The sequence below is a fragment of the Azolla caroliniana genome, unplaced genomic scaffold (assembly GCF_043228905.1).
Source record: "Azolla caroliniana isolate FFs.n. ecotype wild unplaced genomic scaffold, voAzoCaro1.0.p SCAF_5, whole genome shotgun sequence".
Classification (NCBI taxonomy): domain Eukaryota; kingdom Viridiplantae; phylum Streptophyta; class Polypodiopsida; order Salviniales; family Salviniaceae; genus Azolla; species Azolla caroliniana.
In genome coordinates, this window is record NW_028230440.1 from 23,251,155 (window position 1) to 23,271,311 (window position 20,157).

Consider the following 20,157-nt stretch of genomic DNA (forward strand, 5'->3'; position numbering starts at 1 on the left):
TCATCCTTGCTTCCTGAAGCTTTTCCGCAGCCTGCTCCACGTCCTCCGGTCTCCGCTCGAGCTGTCGTATGCGCGCCGTCAACAGTTCCTCCCGGCTCATCTCGTCTCTCCAGTCCACGGTTGCCCATGAGGAGACCGTACGTTCGATCGGCATGATCGGCTTCTGCCCAAACATGAGCTCTGCCGGCATGAATCCGGTTACCGAACTGTGCGTAGTCCGGTCAGCCCACAACACGTAAGGCAGTAGCCGCGGCCAGTTCCCGACTCGACCTCCGCAAGCCCGAACTAACGCCTTGACGATCGGTCCGTGTCCGCGCTCCACCTTTCCATTCGCCTCCGGATTGTACGCAGTGGTAAGCGAGAGCTTGACTCCTAGCCGGTCGAACAGCTCCTCGGCCTCTTCGGCGTCCAACTCCCCGCGATCAGCCACGATCTTCCCGACGCACCTGTACCGGCATATTACGTCCTCGAGCAGGAACCGACATACGGCTGCAGTCGTTTTGTTCTGAAGGGCCCGACCTTCCACCTGGTTCATTAGATCTTCCCGAGCCAGGACCAGATACCGCATCTGTCCTACTCCTATCGGCATCGTTACCAGGTCTACCATCCATTTGAAGTGGATGGTCGGAGGGTACGTAGGGTGAAGTTCGTCCCGGTGTCGGACTATGGAGTGCATCTGACAGCTCTCGCAAGTTGTCACGAATCGATGCACGTCCCCCTACAGTCCCGGCCACCAGTACTTCCCCTTTATCTTCTCGAACGTGGCCCAGGTTCCACGGTGTCCGGCCCAAGGGCTGTCGTGGTAGGTCGTTAGCAGCTCCTCCTGTTCTTCCTTCATCGCCACCACCCAGAGCGGAGGCCGTCCCTCTTCTTCGGGTGCTTCCATAAGTATCCGTCCCGGAGAAAGAATCGGTAAGCTTTCTTCCGGATCCGGTTGGCCTCGTCCTTCGTCCATGACGCATCCGGCGTCATTGTCCTCAAGAATCCACCGATCTGGAGCCACTCGCCGTCGTACTTGCTCTCGTCGAAGTCGTTAAGTGCCAGAGTGCTCATCCCATCGGTCGTCACGTACGCCGCCTCGAAGAAGTCCACGCCGACTTCTTCGTCCTCCGAAACCATGCCGCCCTCGTCATCAAACCTCGCCCTCGAAAGCATGTCGGCCATGGCGTTGTCCTTTCCGGAAATGTGTCGTATCTCCGGGTCCAGGGACTTGATGTACGCTATCCACCTGAGCATCGCCAGGTCCGGTGTCGCGCATCCGGAAACCATGCCGAGAATTGGCAGGCAATCCGTCTCGATAATCACTTCTGCCCCGATCAGGTAGTCTTTGTCGGCCTTTACGGCCGAAACGATACCCCAGAGTTCACGTTTAACCTGGGCGTACCCTCGCTGTCGCTCACTGAGGACCTTTGCGCCGAATCGGATCGGGAACCGAATGTCGTCCTCGTCTTCTTGGTTGACGACCCATCCGATCCCGGTCGGACTCGTATCCACCGTTATGTATACCGGGGTACCCTTCCCGTAGACAGCCTTCCGGAGCGCCGGTGCTGCCGCAAGAGCTTCCTTCAGCTTCCGGACCGACTCCGTATGCTCGTCTCGCCATTCGAATTTTTGCCCTTTCTTCAGCAACCCGTATAGCGGCTCCGCAACGTGGGCGTAATGCGGGATCCATATGTGGTAGAATGCGCATGCCCCCAGGAACCTCCGAACTTCCGTAACCGAGCTACAGTCGGTCTTCATCGCGGAGATGGCTTCTACCTTTGCCGGAGACGGCTTCCGACCATAAGGTCCACATAGGTGTCCGACCACCAAGATTTCCGATTGCCCGAAGGCCGATTTCTCCCCGGAGAAGGTGAGCCTCGCATCCTCCAGCCTCTGTAGCACCTTCTCGCAGTCGTCGATGTGTGTCGCCACGAATCGCCGGCATCCGTCCGGCCCGACTGTCTCGTCCTTCTCCTCCACCGGGCACCCTTTGATGGGGATGTCGTCTAGAAACGGCATGGTGATGTCCGGGATGCAATCCCTCAGTACTTTGTTCATTGCATTCACCATGTGGGCCACCGAGTTGGTCCCTCCTTGTGGCAGGGTACACATTCGCACCAGGCCGAGGGGAGTTCGCATTGTCGTAATGTCTCTACTCTCCACGGCTAGCTGGAACTGGTCGTACCCCGAGTGCAGATCACCGACCGAGTAAATCGACCTTCCGGCGAAGGCCTCCGCGAACTCGTCTATGGTCGGTCCGATTCCCGCGTTCCGATGGTCACTCTGTTGACCGGCTACAGGTCCTGAATGAAGCGCAATGTTCCGTTTTTCTTTGGTACGGTGAACCATCGGTTCGAGTATGGCGCGCTCGACGGTTCGAGAATACCCATATCGACTTTCTGCCTCAATAGCTCCATCAACTTCGGGATGTGAGCTCTCGGTACTGGAATCGGCTTGAGATTCCACGGTACATGCGGTATCGTGAATATCACCATCGGCTCCACGATAGTCGGGTCTACGCACCCGATCTCTTCCGGTGAGAATGCAAAGGCTTTCCCGTGCCTTCCGAGCATTCTCCGAAACCGGTCTTCCTCCGCCGGCAGTAGGAACCCGCCCCCACCGATTTTGAGCTCCCGGAGCGTTCCGTCGGTGAAGGCGTGTCCTATGCAGGCCGGATCTCGTAAACTGGGGTCCGACGCCACCCCTCTGATTCGGGACTCGCTGCCCTTCGGCAAGGGTGCCGCGACTGGCCTTACCTTCCAGTCCACAGTCTTGTACCTCGTGCTAACTCGGGCCGTCCGATCCGACCCGAGCCCCCGACTGAAGTTCGCAATGACTTCGTACATCTCTTCGGAACATACCGGTATCGTCCGGTCTTCGTTAAGGTCTTCTCCGGCAACCTTCCTCAGCATCCCTAAGGTGTCGTCGAAGGAGACCGCCTCCACGGCTCCGCTGATTTCCTCGTCCGGGCCGAGAACTCCGCACGCTCGAAGTCGCTCTTCCGCCCTTGTCTTTTCTCGGCCAACGATGCCGACCATCATACACCCTCCGTTGTCGGAGAAGCAAAATCCCCTACCTATCGTACAGTCGTGGGGTCTTTTCCGAGTGTCCGGGCTGTCTCGGCCCCACGCCTTGGCAGCCCTCTCTAAAAATCCTCCCGGCTCTCGCCACCGAGAGATTCGCGGTTTCTCTCGTGGTTCGGCCGCACCGTCAAAAATTGCACCGAACGGTGCCCGTCCTGGCTTTTGACCCTCGCGTAGGCCGAACCGTTGTCCAGCACCTTGGTCTCCATTCTCGCCGCCGTGATGTATGGTTCTCCTAATATGACCGGATGCGAGGATGTCTCCTGTACGAAGAAGTGTTGGTCAATCTCGACGTCGCCGATCTTTACTCGCACATTCGGGCAGGCCCCGTGCAGTTCCTCGGTGGCGCGCGTCGCCGCCCGTATCTTCCACCCGTGCCTGGTGTTGATCGGCCACTTTCCCTTCTTATAGAAGTCCATGGACATTAGGTTTATTTCCGAACCGTGGTCCACCAACGCCACCACCGGTTCCTGAACATCTCCGATCTTTACCAGGGTCTCCGTGGTCGCTCGGGCCCAGTGTGGCCTCGAATAGTGGCTCTCCGCCCACTCATCTTCCAGCGCCGAGTCGTCGATGTGCGTCGTCCGCACCTCCACCGGTCTTTCTGGTTCCGTCTCCGTCGACAGTCTCTTCCGTTTCACCAAGTCTACAATGGAGTCGTGGAACTCCTTCTTGGCGATCCCTAGCACCTCCCGTAATGACAGCTCCACTTTGCTGTCGAGGATCCGTTCTTCTAGGACCTTTCGTAGGTCCGTAGCCCTTTCTATTTCTGTCCCCAGTCGGTACCCGCCCTTCCTGGGGTTATCTTGCGGGCCGGGCCCACCGGCATCGTTTCGTCGTTGTCCGAATCGGGTCTCGTACCGTTGTGAGGGCCCAGTCGCTCCGGCTTTCCCCACTCGATTCTCTTCTGCCAGAGCCTCGTAGTTCCAGCAAGCGGCTTCTACGAAGCCTGTCTTTTCCTCGACCGGATCGCTCCACCCGGTTATTTCCCGGACCCGTCTCTCAGCGCGGTCCGTTTCATCTTTCATCAGCCGCGCGCCGGTGAGGCCTTCCAGCATTGCCGACCAGAAACCGTCTTTACTTTCCTTTCAGGCCTCGCTGCCCCCGACCTGAATACCGGCTGACGCCGAGTAGTGGATGGCCTCCACGTGTCGGGCCGCTGCCTCTTCCATCAGTCTCTTCATACCTCCTCGCCCGTCGTTTCGGCTCAGGGCCCTCCTGGTGTCGCCAACGTGCACCCGGCCTTCCCACAGGTACACCACCCGGTTTCTCAACGCCTCTGCGAAATCGCCGCAGTCCTTCCGAATGTGGCCGACCTCGTCGCACCACATGCACCTGTTCCCTGCTGCCGGCCGTCGGTCACGAGCCGGTTCGCCGCCTTCCCTTCGAGTCTGGGCGATCTGGAGATCCTTTATCGCCCGCGTCAACTCCTCTAGCGCGGCTCCTCCGGGCGAGCCATTGACCATGCTGGTCGAAGCTGGACCGGTCTCGAGCCATTCCCGGGTTTCTTCCCTTCGCACTTGCGGTGCCGGTTCAAGCCTCCTTGCTGTAACAGAGCCCGCACCTGCCGCCCCGTTGTCAGCCCATTCTCGCCGTTTGTCGAAACGGCCACAGACTCTCTTAACCGCAGCCCAGTCGGTTGTCAGCCCGTCTTCAGTTTCCAGCAAGGAGCCGACTTGATCCCGGTCCCGCTCATCCACCGACTTGACAAACAGTAGGACCCGGCTCGTATCCAGAATGGTTCGGTCAAGCGCCGAAAGGCACGCAAAGCGTTCTTCGAACTCCCGGAGGAGTGCCGACGCGTTTCTTCCTTTGCCGGGGGACTCCACCCATTCCATGAAGTCCCGTTTCGAAAGCCGGAGCGCGTCGTCCAGCCCATATTTCTCTAGGAGTCGGCCTTCGAACTCCTCCCAGGTACGGCTCTCCGCCCGTACCTCGAGCACCTCCGCATGGATGCTCGGCATCGCCACTCGAGGGAACCCGGCAAGACGCCTCTCTTCCGGAATGTCCCGCATCAGCATTTCCGCCCCGTAGGACGCCAAATACTTCGTAGCATCCTTTCCGCTGGAACGGCCGATCGTACCGACGACCGCCTCAATGGCTCTGTCGAGGGCACCGGTGCCCTCGCGTGTGCTCAATATCCGATCCACGGCCGAAGCCATGGCCTCTGCAAGATCCGACCCCCTCATCTTCTGCTCTTCTGCCGCCTCTTTCACGTCGGGTTCACCAAATATGTCGAGGTATTCCTCGCGGATGCGTGGAGTGAGGCGGGACCTCGGGGGCCCTGTACCGAAGAGAGAGAGAGAGAGAGAGAGAGAGAGAGACCCACTACGTGCGAGCGTAGATTCACAGGGACACGGCCCTTCGACGCAAAGACGCGAGTGGGACAGCGACACAGAAAGACACGAAAGTATGTATGTATTGACAAGACAAACAACAAGAACACGAAGACAACAAAACACGAAGTCGGTTACAGCCGAACAGGCCGGCGAACAGATGCCGATACCTGCTCGTAAACGCACAGAGGGGAATGAGTAGGTTGGAGGTGCTACCGGAAGCACTCGGGCATTCCTCAGAGCAGCGCGGGCCTCCCGAAACCTGCACAGAAGGAAGCTATGGCGTTTGCAACCGGAAAGAGAGAGAGAGAGAGAGAAGCCTTCGCGCGCAAACCGACAGCACTTCGTCCTCGACTCTCCGCGATCCCCTTACTCTCCTCGTCTCCCTCCTTTTATAGGCAAGGAAGGAGCCGTTTCCCCTTTACTCCCTACCTACCGAATCTACCTAGGATCTCCTATGTACAACTTAAGGCGCACGTGCATGAAGAGTCGGTTTCCACGCTCCGGTACACCGATTCCGCCTGTGGACGGTTTTCTTCACGACAACGTGCTTGGCATTCGAAGATAACACAATATCTTCATCGAATCAACTTGAGAATATCAAAATCTAACAACTCTCTCTATGTAAAAAGCAATTCCGAAAGTCTGATTTTCATCATCCTATATGTGGATGATCTAGTCATTGGAGGTGAGCATCTAGTTGACATCAACAAGGTCAAATCCCTCCTTTCTAGAAAATTCAAGATGACAGATATGAAAGAGCTCCATTACTTCCTTGGCATCGAGGTAATTCGGATTCCAACCGGCATTATGCTCTTCCAACAACACTACATCCTCAACTTATTATATAAGTTCGGGATGACTGAGTGCAAATCAATGGCAACCCCTCTCTATTGAAACCTCAAACTGGATGTCGACTCTAGCCCCACAGAGTGTGAGCCGACCCACTATCAACAACTCGTTGGTAGTCTTATCAACCTCACGAGCACACATCCCAACCTCAGCTATTCGGTTGGCCTCCTTAGCCAATTCATGCAAAATTCACAAGATATTCATTTAGATTGTGTTACGTGAGTGTTACAATACGTGAGTGGAACGATGGACTACGGAATTCTCTATAAATCAGCCACCCAATTCGAATTGAATGATATATGGATGCCAATTGGGCAAGCTACAGAGCCGACTGATGATCGACCTCAAGATTCATCTCCTCTCTCGAAAGTGGAGCCATCTCTTGGAGTAGCAAGAAGCAGCCAAGCGTTGCACTTTTGAGCACAATGGTCGAATACAAGGGCACGATAGTGGCTGCGTGTGAAGCCATATGGCTCAACAGGATACTTAAGGATATAGACATCTCCATCAACAATCCAATCTTGTTGTACTGTGACAATCTTAGTAGTATCCATCTTGCTCGAAACCCCATCTTCTATGCTCGAATAAAGCATTCTGAAATGCACTATCACTTCGTCTAAGAACGTGTCCTTGTTGGGGATGTCGACCTTCAGCACACCAACATCAATCTTCAAACTGCCGACATCTTCATGAAGGCTTTAGGGACCGACAAGCTTCAACAATTTTCTACCGAGCTTGGTTTTTTGACCTACACCTTGCCAAGCTTGAGGGGGAGTGATAGTCGGTCAAACAACTAACTCTCCAACATTAACTATGTGTCATAGAATCATATTTTATGACACATAACTAATGAGGTTCCACATTCCCCATGACACATGAGCTTCAATGAGAGAATGTAGAGAGAGGGTGACTTTATATAAAGCACCTCGCTCCCTCTTTTGTACTTGGTTGTTTTCTATTGTATTTCTTATTCCTTGTTAATATACATTTGAGTCTTTTTATTTTCGCATCTATCTTGTATCTCTCCTCTCCTCTTTCACACACACATAACACACATCTCTAATCTATTCACTCTAGCTAAATATTTACACATAATATGAATCATGCATACCATACGTGCATTCACATTCGAGTACATTTCTATCATTCAAGTATGGTAAACACCCTCGAAGTATGGTAAATACCATACTTTTGTATTTAGTATTTTTATGGTAAAAAACTGAGAAAAAAATTTTAAATGTAAAAAAGAAAACATAACCTTCAGCACACCGTACGGCTTTGATGGCAAAAGGTACCAATCTTTTTAGATAGAAGATTGCTGCATGTAATGGAATGGGTTCCGGTGGTGGATTATAAAGATTTATTAAAACAACAATGTCCAATTTGGGTGACCATTGATTGTAGTAACTCATTCTTTTGGGATTTACTACTAGAATTGATGTCTCAAATTGGTAAAGTTTTGGTTGCTCCTGATGTTAATTAGTTGAGCAAATGTAGATTTTGCATGTTATGGGATACAAGTTGTAAACTTCCAGGATGGTTGAGTATAGATACATCTTGATTTGGTTGATTTCGTTTTAAGCTTCAAGGGGAGACTTTTGTAGGACATTGTTTTAAATGTGGTAAATTGGGGCATTTTATGGCTGAATGCCAATATCATGGTCCACTATCCCCAGAAAATTATGTCAAAGGGAAAAATAAGGACTTACGTTGAGAAGGATATTGTCTCAATGGTTGATATGGTCATGGATGAGGGAACATCTCATGGGTTAAAGCAAGATCTGAAAGTTCATGGTCATGTCAGAGGTGTTGGGGAGGAGAATGGAGTATGTATTAATGATGACCCAGATGTTGAAGATGGAGAATGGCATCAAGTGAAGCATAAGATAAAAGGAAAGGGTGTTGCCATACAAAGGGACACAAAAAATACTAACGACAAGGCATTACCAAAAGATAATTTGAGATTGAATGAGGACTTTAAGAAAAATCCTTGGCAAAATCAAGTGCAAAATCAAAGATTGTCAAACCAATTACAATTCGATTCTTCAGGAAGGGTAGTGCGACCTCAATTTAATCAAGGACTTTGTTCTCATGGAGCTAGATAACAAAACCCTATTATTGGTGGCTCCAGGGGATGTAGTACACACGAATCCTTATGTAACTCTTGAACAAGTAGTTAGTACATGGGTTGAAGCATGCTACGGTGTACCAACTTTTGGCCAAAAATTTAGTACTAAATCGAGGAAGAAAATAAACATAAAAAATTGAAAATAAAACAATTAGTGCAGAAAATAGTGGATTATCATCCATTGAATGAGGTTCAAATTCAAATAACAAATTCAATATGAATGTACAAAGATATTATACGTCACAATAGAAGTGTCCCAAGGCCGTATTTAATACATTAACTATAACTTCATTCTCCTAGGTAGAGTTGTACGAAAGCAAACCTGGAGAAGGTTTCGAATGTGTCAGTTGGTCAGTCTCAATCTCTCTCTGGTATGGGTAGTCGAACATGTCAGTTGGTCAGTCTCTCTCTCTCTCTCTCTCTCTCTCTCTCTCCTGTCTCAAAGTTGTCAGTCAGACAGTGGCAGAAAGTTAGAAATCAAACACATATCTATTACCTATCTCTCTCTTTCTCTCTCTCACTCCACCCGCGATTCTTTGTTTCCTCGTGTAATTCTTGTTGTGTTCCCTCTGTGCCTAATTTTTGTTGTTGTTTCCCTACGATCTCTGAACTCTGTATATGCAAAGATTGTTGTTTCCCCTCTATGCTCGTTGTTCTTGTTGTTGATGTGCTTTCTTTGTGTATGCTCGTTTGTCTCCTCTGCAGCAGCCTTGTCAACAACCTCTTGCATATAGGTGATTTTCTCGGCTTGGTGTGCTCCCAGGGTGAAGAAATCAACACGGTGTGGTACCTTTGCCTTGACCTTGGCTCCATCTACCTTCGACCCATCGTTCCATCTGCAACTTGTACGACCTCTAGGTATTCTCTCTGCTGCATTTTTAGGATTTGATTATTCATACTCTATGTGTTGCATGCCCAACTGGTATGTTTTCGTTTTCTTTGTGTTTCCCGACCGTCTGTTTTTATTTTGTGTGTTTGACATGGATGAGTTTTTTTCCGACTGTTTAGGGTTTTTGTGTGTTTGACATGGCTTGTACATGCAACTTAGATTGAGTTGGCTATGATGATTTGATGGTTGTTGATGGTATTTTGATGATTTTTCTTCTTCTACATGCATATTCTTTCAACAAGAGTAGTGAAGACTAGGACAATGACGAGAAGGACACCCTTAAAGAAGACATTGGTGAAAGAGAAAGTGAAGACACCAGTGAAGGAAAGAAAAAGGACACCTATCAAAGAAAGCAAGAAGACACCCACAAGAGAAAGGGTGATGAACTCATCAACTCAGAGAAAGAAGATGTGCCACTCCATCCTTCGAGACACACCTCTCGGATGACGTTATTTCCTTCGAGCACGACCTGAAGTTTATGAAGAGGTGAGAGAGTGGTTGATAAAAACCTGGGGGTCACCACATCCCGATACAAGGCGAGGATTCCACATAAGTGGATTCAAGAAGGAATATGTGAACTTATTGAAGACGAGATATGAACATGTTTATGATACTAATCAAAATTATCTGTAATAATGAGGTGGGTACTATTTTTGCACGTGCATTTGCATGTGAAGTTCCGGGTGGCATCGACGTAGATTGGGAAGATTTTAATCGTCACTGATTAGAACATTATAAAGGGTCCTCTAGTACCAACACTGGCTTGAAGTCATCAAGAACCTCTCATGTGGATATTCCGGCTACAACACATGTCCACCAAGTTCAATCTGCAAAGCTACAGGCCACAATGATTGAAAAGCATGAACAGATGATGGCTGGTTGCATAGCCTCTATGAGCTCAAGAATACAAGCACTACTTGCTGATTTGGAAGCAGTTAAATCAATTGAGATACAGGCAAAAAAGAAATTCTCTTCAATATAGACTACATATGAATGGATTGCATCAACAATCCAAAATTCAGAAAGTGAGGTGTTGAAAGAGGATTTGAAGAAAGACCTGAACAATATGGGCACTCAATTAGGATCACAGATGAGAGACCTTGATACTTGCATAATTGCACATTGCGAACTAGATAATAAGTTGTCAGCTTTAAAGTTGCATTCCGAGAACCTTGCATGCTTGATGCAGGATTTAAAACGAAAAGGTTTTGAAACTTTGTGTCCATCTCTTATTGAGCACCCAAGTGGTATGGAAAGTACCATTACTAGTATAGCTATATCACGGTATTGGCTTTAAAAGTTATTTATTTCTACTTCTGTGCTATAAATATCATATTAGCTAATATATTATAATGTGTGTTTGCAATCTACCAGGTGTATATTTTGTGGCCTCGGATTCAAGCTTGAGGCTATGGATGTTGTGATTAGTACGATTCCTCCATTTTGAGCATGAACCATTGTCGCCACCCAATCCACCATATCATTTGCTCATTCTTTGCTTTACCATGACCAGTTATCATGGCCCCTTGTTCTCCTTTCGAACATAACTCTGTAGGCTTTATGCATGTTCCACCTTTGTCTCGATCGTCTCCTTGCTCAAGGCACTTTGACTTGTCACACATTTTTGTTTTATGTTTCTCTCCCCAAGCCTTTATCTGAATAATGAAATTGACTACCCCATGTGGTACCTTCAAGTGCATGCCCACTTTGAGATCCTTACGTGACCATGCTCTATGTTCTCACTTTGTTCAATTTCATGATACAATCTCATTTTAGAGTTGAAAATCTTCACACTAGCGTCTTTGCTACATGTTTTGATCACATCCTTCGGATCATGATGGCTCACTTGGCCATCGTCATCCCTTGTCATACTTTGCTCAGACTCTTTGTTGTACGCATCAGCATTCGTCTCTATCCTTTGCTTGACCTCTTCCTCCCACACATCAACTTCAACCCTTGCTTCTTCGTCGTTATTGTCCTTCTCTTGGGTCTTACATCGGTTAATGCCCAAGTCTCAGAACGAGTGTGGAGAGATCCATATATATTTGTCGGCCACTCCCCAACTTCGTTATTTACAACAGCTTCGACCTTCGCTTCCCCGCCATCATCTTCTGTCTCTTGGGTCTCACATTGTCTTTGATCCACAACTGCCCAAGTCTCTAGAACATGTGCGAAGGAATCCGTTTGTCTTTGGTCAATTTCCTTCGACACCTTTGTCTTGATGTGATCTTTCACATAAGATTTGAACTCCCCCTTGTTTCCACCTTCCGTCTCTGTTGGGATTACGGTCCCTCCGGATGGGATGGTCGGATGTCCGGGAATCGGATGATGAATACCCCGGCTACGGAGCCGGATGATGAAGACCCCGGTTACGGAGCCGGATGCTGAAGACCCCGACTACGGAGCCGGATGCTGAAGACCCCGACTACGGAGCCGGATGCTGAAGACTCCGGCTACGGAGCCGGATGATGAAGACCCCGGCTACGGAGCCGGATGCTGAAGACCCCGGTTACGGAGCCGGATGACGAATGTACCCGGAGAGAGATCCGGATGCGGGGACATATTTGTGAATATGTTTGCCAAGAGCCCTTGAGGCTATATTTGTAAATAGCCCGAAAGTCATATGTGTATAAATATGACTTAGGGCAAACAGTTTAAATGTTGTTGCTCATTTTTATGTTTTCAGCCGAGAGAGCAAAGTGAGAGCAGCCGAGAGAGAGGGAGAGAAAGGAAGAGGTCGACATCTCTGTGTATCACCGCCGCCTGTGGCGAAGACAGTGAGCTCAAGGTCATTGCCTTGTAGCTTCACCATTGTACACCTCTGTTTATAGTGATAGTTGGAGTTTGAGGACTCCCGTGGTTTTTCCCATTTAGGGTTTTCCACGTAAAACATCCTGTGTACTCCTCTCTCTATTGTCCTCGTGCACTTTGTATTTCCCGTTTTCTGTGAGTTGATCCTATTCCTCGGTTTGTGACCGAGCGCTGTTTTGCAACAAATTGGTATCAGAGCGACGGTAACACAGAAAATGGAAGGCGGCGGTAGTGGGCCTCCGGGCATGATGGTGTTGAACTCACAGAACTACGCCGACTGGAAGATAAAGATGGAAGACCTTCTCATCGTCCGAGACCTGTATGAACCGATCGACAATGCCGAGATACCCAAGGGGGTAATAGAGTCGGAGTGGAAGCTCCTGAACCGGAAAGCCGTAGCGACGATCCGGCAATATGTCGATGTAAGCGTTCTACAACATGTGGCGAACGACACCAACGCATATGAGATGTGGAAGAAGCTGTCGGGCCTCTACGAGAGGAAGAATGCGTTGAACCGGACCTCCCTGATGAGGAAGATAGTGAACCTCAAGTACCGGGACGGCGAGAATATGGTGGAACACGTGAGCACGTTCATGGGATTCGTGAACCAGCTTGCGGCGATCAAGTTCCCGTTGGAGGATGCAATGCAAGCCATCATTCTGATGTGTACATTGCCGGAAAGCTGGGAGAACTTGGTGGTGACTCTCAGCACCTCCTGCACCGAAGATAACTTGTCTCTACAAACGGTAAAGACAAGCATTTTGAACGAAGAAGCGCGTCGGAGAGATAAAGAACTGGTTTCCGATCCGAAGATGCTGCTTACCGAATCGGATCGGGGAAGACAATGGAACCGGAGTCCGCAAAGACGGGAGAAGTCGGGGACCCGGTCGCAGTCAAGAGGAAGGCCCACATGCTTCCACTGTGGGAAGCCGGGGCACTTCCGGAAGAATTGTCGGCATTACCGAAAGGACAACGGAGCCGACGACACCGATTCGAAGAAGTCACCGGAGAGAAACGGTGCATACCGGGGAGCCACGGACCGGAGAGGTCCGGATCGGCGAGGGCAGGACCGGAAAGGAACGACGGCACTCGCGGCAAGTGAAGAAGAGATAATGCTCATTACCGAAGAGAGGGAGCTGAACCTTGCCGGTGTAGAGATGACCTGGGTGGTCGATTCCGGAGCGTCGTTCCACCTGACCCCGGAGAAGAAATACTTCTCATCCTACACAGCCGGTGAGCACGGCTGTGTCCGGATGGGAAATGAAGGCACATGCCGGATTGCCGGCATAGGAGACGTGTGGCTGATGACATCAACCGGATGCAAGATGCTGCTGAAGGATGTTCGACACGTTCCGGAGGTCCGATTGAACCTGATCTCGGCCGGGAGGCTAGATGATGAAGGCTACACGGGTAGCATCCGGAACGGTGTCATGAAGTTCAGCAAAGGGAGCCTGATAGTGGCTCGGGCCCGGAAGGTCAATACACTGTACCTGATGAATTCCCGGCTATGTCCGGAGGAGCTGAACGTGGCAGCCGACACTGCCGGTGAGCTGTGGCACAAGAGACTGTGCCACATGAGTGAGAAGGGGATGAAGAGGCTTGCCGATGACAACCTGATACCGGTAAAGCACGTACACCTGGGGAAGTGTACCGACTGTCTGGCCGGTAAGCAAAACCGGACCTCCTTCCACTCAAGGCCACCGACGAGACGTAGCGCACCATTGGAGTTGGTACACACTGATGTGTGTCAAGTAGAAGCGAAGTCACATGGCGGAGCTCAGTACTTCGTAACATTCATAGATGACCATAGCCGGAAGCTGTGGACGGCACCGTTGAAGACAAAGGACCAAGTATTGTCCGTCTTCAAAGAACTCCACGCGAGAGTGGAAAGAGAATCCGGCAAGAAGCTGAAAGCGATACGAGCGGATAACGGAGGGGAATACCGGGGGCAGTTCGCAGAGTACTGTCGCTCGAAGGGAATCCGGCTCGAGTTTACTGTGCCGAAGACGCCGGAACTGAACGGGCTGGCCGAGAGGATGAACCGGACCATAATGGAGAGGGTCCGGAGTATGCTAGCACATGCGAAATTACCCAAGGGATTTTGGGCTGAGGCAATGTCGACGGCGACGTATGTGATAAATAGATCACCCTCAGTACCTTTGGACGGAGACACGCCGCAGAAAGTGTGGACCGGTAAGGAAGTGTCCTACCGGCATCTGAAGGTGTTCGGGTGTCTCGCATACGTGCATGTGGCAAAGGACCGGAGAGGAAAGTTAGATCCAAAGACCCGGCCATGCATATTCCTCGGTTACGGCGACGACGAGTTCGGCTACCGAGTATGGGACCCGGTCGACAAGAAGATATTCAGGAGTCGAGATATCATCTTCATGGAGGACAAGACACTCGCCGACTGGGAGTCGGAGAAGAAGATGAAGAGCTCCAAGTCGACCGGTGAGGATCAACTCTACGAAGAGCAGTCCCGACCGGCAAGGGACCGGTTAGCACTCGAGGATCCGGCCGAAGACGGTGAAGAAACAGAACCGGCCGAGGAAGATGAAACTGATACCGGAACCGGCCCCGATCCCGAAATGGATTCGGATGAAGAGGAAACGGAGGAGCCGGTTACCGAAGCTCCGGAACGGAGATATCCTCTAAGAGAGAGAAGGGCCCCCCGGAGATTTCCGGAACCAGAGCACGTGCTGCTAACCGACGAGGGGGAGCCGGAGAGCTTTGAAGAAGCAAAACTTGACACCCATAGCCGCAGGTGGTTAAGTGCCATGCAGGAGGAGATGGATTCCCTGCATGAGAACCACACATATGAACTTGTGGAGTTGCCGAAAGGAAAGCGGGCACTTCGAAACAAGTGGGTGTTCAAGCTGAAACCGGGAGATGTCGGAAACCCCCCGAGATACAAAGCCAGGATCGTAGTGAAGGGGTTCCAGCAGAAGAAGGGCGTCGACTTCGACGAGATATTTGCCCCGGTAGTGAAGATGACCTCCATCCGGACGGTGCTGAGCATAGCGGGAAGCGTGGACCTCGAGGTAGAACAGATGGACGTGAAGACGGCATTCCTTCACGGTGACCTCGAAGAAGAGATCTACATGCAGCAACCGGAAGGATTCGAGAAGAAAGGGAAGGAGCACCTGGTATGCCGGTTGAAGAAGAGCCTTTACGAACTGAAGGAGGCTCCCCGGCAATGGTACCGGAAGTTCGACTCTTTCATGACCGACGAAGGCTACCACAAAACGCAATCCGATCACTGTGTGTTTGTGAAGAAGTTCGAAGGAGGAGACTTTCTAATACTCCTCCTGTACGTGGACGACATGTTGATCGTTGGACGGGACCAGGCCAAGATACGGATGCTGAAGAAAGCGCTTCACCGAACTTTCTCAATGAAGGACCTGGGTCCGGCGAGGCAAATACTAGGGATGCACATCATCCGGAACCGGAAGAAGAAGCAGTTGTGGCTGTCACAGGAGAAGTACGTGACAAAGGTGCTTCACCGGTTCAACATGTCGGAAGCAAGACCGGTCGGGTCAACCCTCCCGGCAAACTGCAAGTTGTCCAGCAAGCAAAGCCCCAAGACAAAGGCTGAGAAGGAGGACATGATGAAAGTACCATATGCCTCTGCCGTCGGAAGCTTGATGTACGCAATGGTGTGTACAAGACCGGACATAGGATACGCAGTCGGAGTGGTGAGCCGGTACATGAGCAATCCCGGCAAAGAGCACTGGAACGCGGTCAAGTGGATACTCCGATACCTAAAGGGCACGGCAAACGTGTGCCTCCGATTCGGCTCCGGTAAGCCCGAACTCGACAGCTTTACCGATTCGGATATGTCGGCTGATGCAGATACCAGCCGGTCCACATCAGGGTATGTGATGACGTATGCAGGGGGAGCTGTTTCGTGGCAGTCGAGGCTGCAGAAGACGGTTGCGTTGTCAACCACGGAGGCGGAGTACATGGCGGCTGTTGAAGCCGGCAAGGAAATAATATGGATGAAGGACTTCATTAGAGAGCTCGGTATCCGGCAGGAGGAGTACCGACTCTACTGCGACAGTCAGAGTGCCATCCACCTTGCGAAGAATGCGGCCTATCACTCCCGGACGAAGCACATCCAACGTAGATACCACTGGATCCGGGAAAGGATAGAAGACAAGGAGTTCATGCTGACGAAGATCCACACGGACGAGAACGGGTCGGATATGCTGACCAAGGTACTCACACCCGACAAGCTGGAAGCATGCCGGAAAAGGATCGGATTGGAGAGACATCCCATGCCGAAGTGAAGGGGGAGTTTGTTGGGATTACGGTCCCTCCGGATGGGATGGTCGGATGTCCGGGAATCGGATGATGAATACCCCGGCTACGGAGCCGGATGATGAAGACCCCGGTTACGGAGCCGGATGCTGAAGACCCCGACTACGGAGCCGGATGCTGAAGACCCCGACTACGGAGCCGGATGCTGAAGACTCCGGCTACGGAGCCGGATGATGAAGACCCCGGCTACGGAGCCGGATGCTGAAGACCCCGGTTACGGAGCCGGATGACGAATGTACCCGGAGAGAGATCCGGATGCGGGGACATATTTGTGAATATGTTTGCCAAGAGCCCTTGAGGCTATATTTGTAAATAGCCCGAAAGTCATATGTGTATAAATATGACTTAGGGCAAACAGTTTAAATGTTGTTGCTCATTTTTATGTTTTCAGCCGAGAGAGCAAAGTGAGAGCAGCCGAGAGAGAGGGAGAGAAAGGAAGAGGTCGACATCTCTGTGTATCACCGCCGCCTGTGGCGAAGACAGTGAGCTCAAGGTCGTTGCCTTGTAGCTTCACCATTGTACACCTCTGTTTATAGTGATAGTTGGAGTTTGAGGACTCCCGTGGTTTTTCCCATTTAGGGTTTTCCACGTAAAACATCCTGTGTACTCCTCTCTCTATTGTCCTCGTGCACTTTGTATTTCCCGTTTTTTGTGAGTTGATCCTATTCCTCGGTTTGTGACCGAGCGCTGTTTTGCAACAATCTCTTGGGTCTTCTGTTGGTTCTCGGACGCAACTGCCCAAGTCTCTGGAACCAGTTTGGGGAAAGTCTTGTCATTGCCATCATTCACCATCGACTCCCTCCATATCTATCTTCACCTTGATGTTGTGCACACCATCTTGGTCCTTCCCCTTACTACCATCTTCCATCTCTTGGGTCTCACGTTGGCTCTCTACAACTGCCCAAGTCTCTGGAACTTGTGTGAAGGAATCCTCGATGCAGCCATCTGCCATTAATTCTTCCATAACCACCTCTGACTCGATGTCATTTTTCGTGGCTATCTCTTCAATCTCATGGGCCTCGTACCCATTGACCCTCTTGATCGAGCAAGCTTCAATCATGCTTCTCTCTTCGTCGCATGTATTCGTTTCGACCTTCGGCTCCTCGTCGACACCTTCCGTCTCTTGGGTCTCACGTTGGTTCTTGGACGCAACTGCCCAAGACTCTGGAACAAGTGTGGAGAAAATCTAGCCATGGTCATTGTCGACGCTTGTTGTCTTGTTCATAGTCACCTCCTCGATGTTGATTTTAGTGGCTAGATCCTTCATCATGTCGATCTCACACTCTTTATCTCCTTAATGCAAGCTTCGATTAGGCTTGCTCCTTCATCATCCGTTGTTTCGAACACGATGCATGTCCCGAAACATTTGTCCTCCTTTGAAGTGGCCTTCGTTGTCCTCGAGTCATCATCAATCTTCTTTTCGTGTAGGATGCGTTGTTTAGGCGTCTCTACTTCTTTAGATAGTCTTGATTTTTCTCCACTTGGCCTTACCAAGTCAATACCATCAAGCCATTGAAGACGCTTGTCGAGCTTGTTGCATGCTCGCTTTACCGCAATCCAGTCCGCCACAAGCCCGTTTGCTTGGGTATCATCTTCAAGAAGAGTCCCCAATTCTCGTCTATCCTTCATGTCCACAGCTTTCAAGAAGTACAAAGTCTTGTCCTCCTCAAGCAACACTTGGTCTGTGGCAGGGAGACGACGAAACATTTGGTCGAACTCGTCGTACACCCTCGAAGCGCTCATCCTCTTATTCTTCTTTTCTATCCACTTCCTCAAGGCATGTCGAATCATCCTCGACAAATCTTCCATCGCGAACTCTGCTAATATCGCTTTCTTGAACTCCGACCACGTTGTCTTCCCTTCTTGAAGCTCGATGACGCGCCTTTGGATGTTGTTGGTGACCACTCTCTTGAAACTTGTGATTTGACGCGCGTCAGACACGTCCCTCTGATTCATCTCCCTTTTGTATGCATCAAGGAACTTCGTAATGTTCCTTCCATCAAATTGACCCTCGAGCTCCACGACACGGTCGACAGCCTTCTCCATGCTCGCATCGTTGTCTCGAGATCTCATAATTTGTTCGACGATAAGCATCATCCTTTCGAATTCTCCCGCTTGATTGCTTGAGGACACCATCTCCAAGTATCGGTCGATCCTCAACTAGATCCTTCCTACCGCCTCTTTCACGTCGGGTTCACCACTTAATTATGTCGTGAAGATCCGTCACTACATGCGGATCGTGAGGCGGAACCGCCGGGGTTCTGGACTGGAAGGATTCGAAGTTTGCACTAGCTTAAGCGAGAAAGTATTTAAGATAGATTAAAAGAGAGAGAGATTGAGATAAGATAGAACGCTTGACTTTAGATTGAGAAAGATTGAAATGGAGAGAGAGATTAAGATTGAACCCTTTACTTTAGATTTGAGGAACAAGATATATCATCAATTGGATAACGATTTTGTTTTCTTAATATTAATTTTGATATAAAGTACAAAGCTTGGTTGATTAATACCTAGCCCGATTTTCCTCTCCATCCACTCTTTTATAGATGCCCCCATTCACATGATGCATGTGAGGGTGCAAGACATGCATGAGATGCATGTTTGCCATTTGGCGCTCATGTATTACATGTGTTACATGATAACCATGTTACTCATTCAAGCTCTCATCTATGAGAATTTACATGTAAAATGATTAAAAGCTTTTGAAGATATGACTTGGCTTAGTGGTAAGCCTATAGACTTTCAACTTGGAGGTGCAAGGTTCAAGCCTTGCTCATATCCCTTTTAAAACACAAAATACTACTAGGTTTTTGGTCTTGTATTTACACCGAAAATCTTCAAAACACCATGCACCATGCACCGCGATCAACCGACCGATCAGTCTATCCCGATCGGTTCAATCCGATCCCGATCCAATCTTGTCTGTCGCCATCCGGTCCCGGTCTTAGTCACCGGTTGCCGTCTCGCTAGATCCGTCCGGTTTTGGTCGGCCAAAACCTTTACAAGTAGTTAGGCCACACCCATTCATTCGGTTAGTTTAGCTCAAGTCACCTTGAACATTGTATGATCCACTCATAGACACAAAATAATAGATTTTGGCCTTTTTTATATAATCTAGGATCCTTATTTGTCCTATCTATGTGGGATATCTCGTAGTTTTGTTTTTTCTCTTCTTCTTATACCCACATAACTTGCCACTTAGTTGTCCATTTCTTATGTGGTAAAGTGTATTTGAAAGCTCTTGAAGACCTCCATCTTTTTGTACCAAGATATTAAACTAATATAAAATAGTATCTTCACTATTATTGTTTTATGTTGCATGTGAAGAAACACACTCAATTTTGTACATTCCATTCAATTTTCACACCGTTGGCGAAAATCTTTACGACACCGCAAAATGATCTCCAACTTCCAATAAAACTACCAAGTCTTGATGTTGTTGTAGTATACAATATCGTTTGAATGTGCATCCTCTTCAATATCATCTTGTCGTTCAGGCTCAAGCTTCTATAGCTTCCAGGGCTCCACGATTGATAGGTTGATGCATTTATCCCAAGCTTAATCTATACACATGGAACAAAAGCATGATAAAGTACGGAGTAACAATTTTGTTGTGTCCTTGCAGCTAAACACTAATACACAATGGGTGATTCGTGTGCCTTTCACAGTTTTACAACCATATGATTTAGTTATATCGACCTCATCAGCGCGAACCTCAACAAACAATCTGTTATTACCATCATTTGACATCTTCCA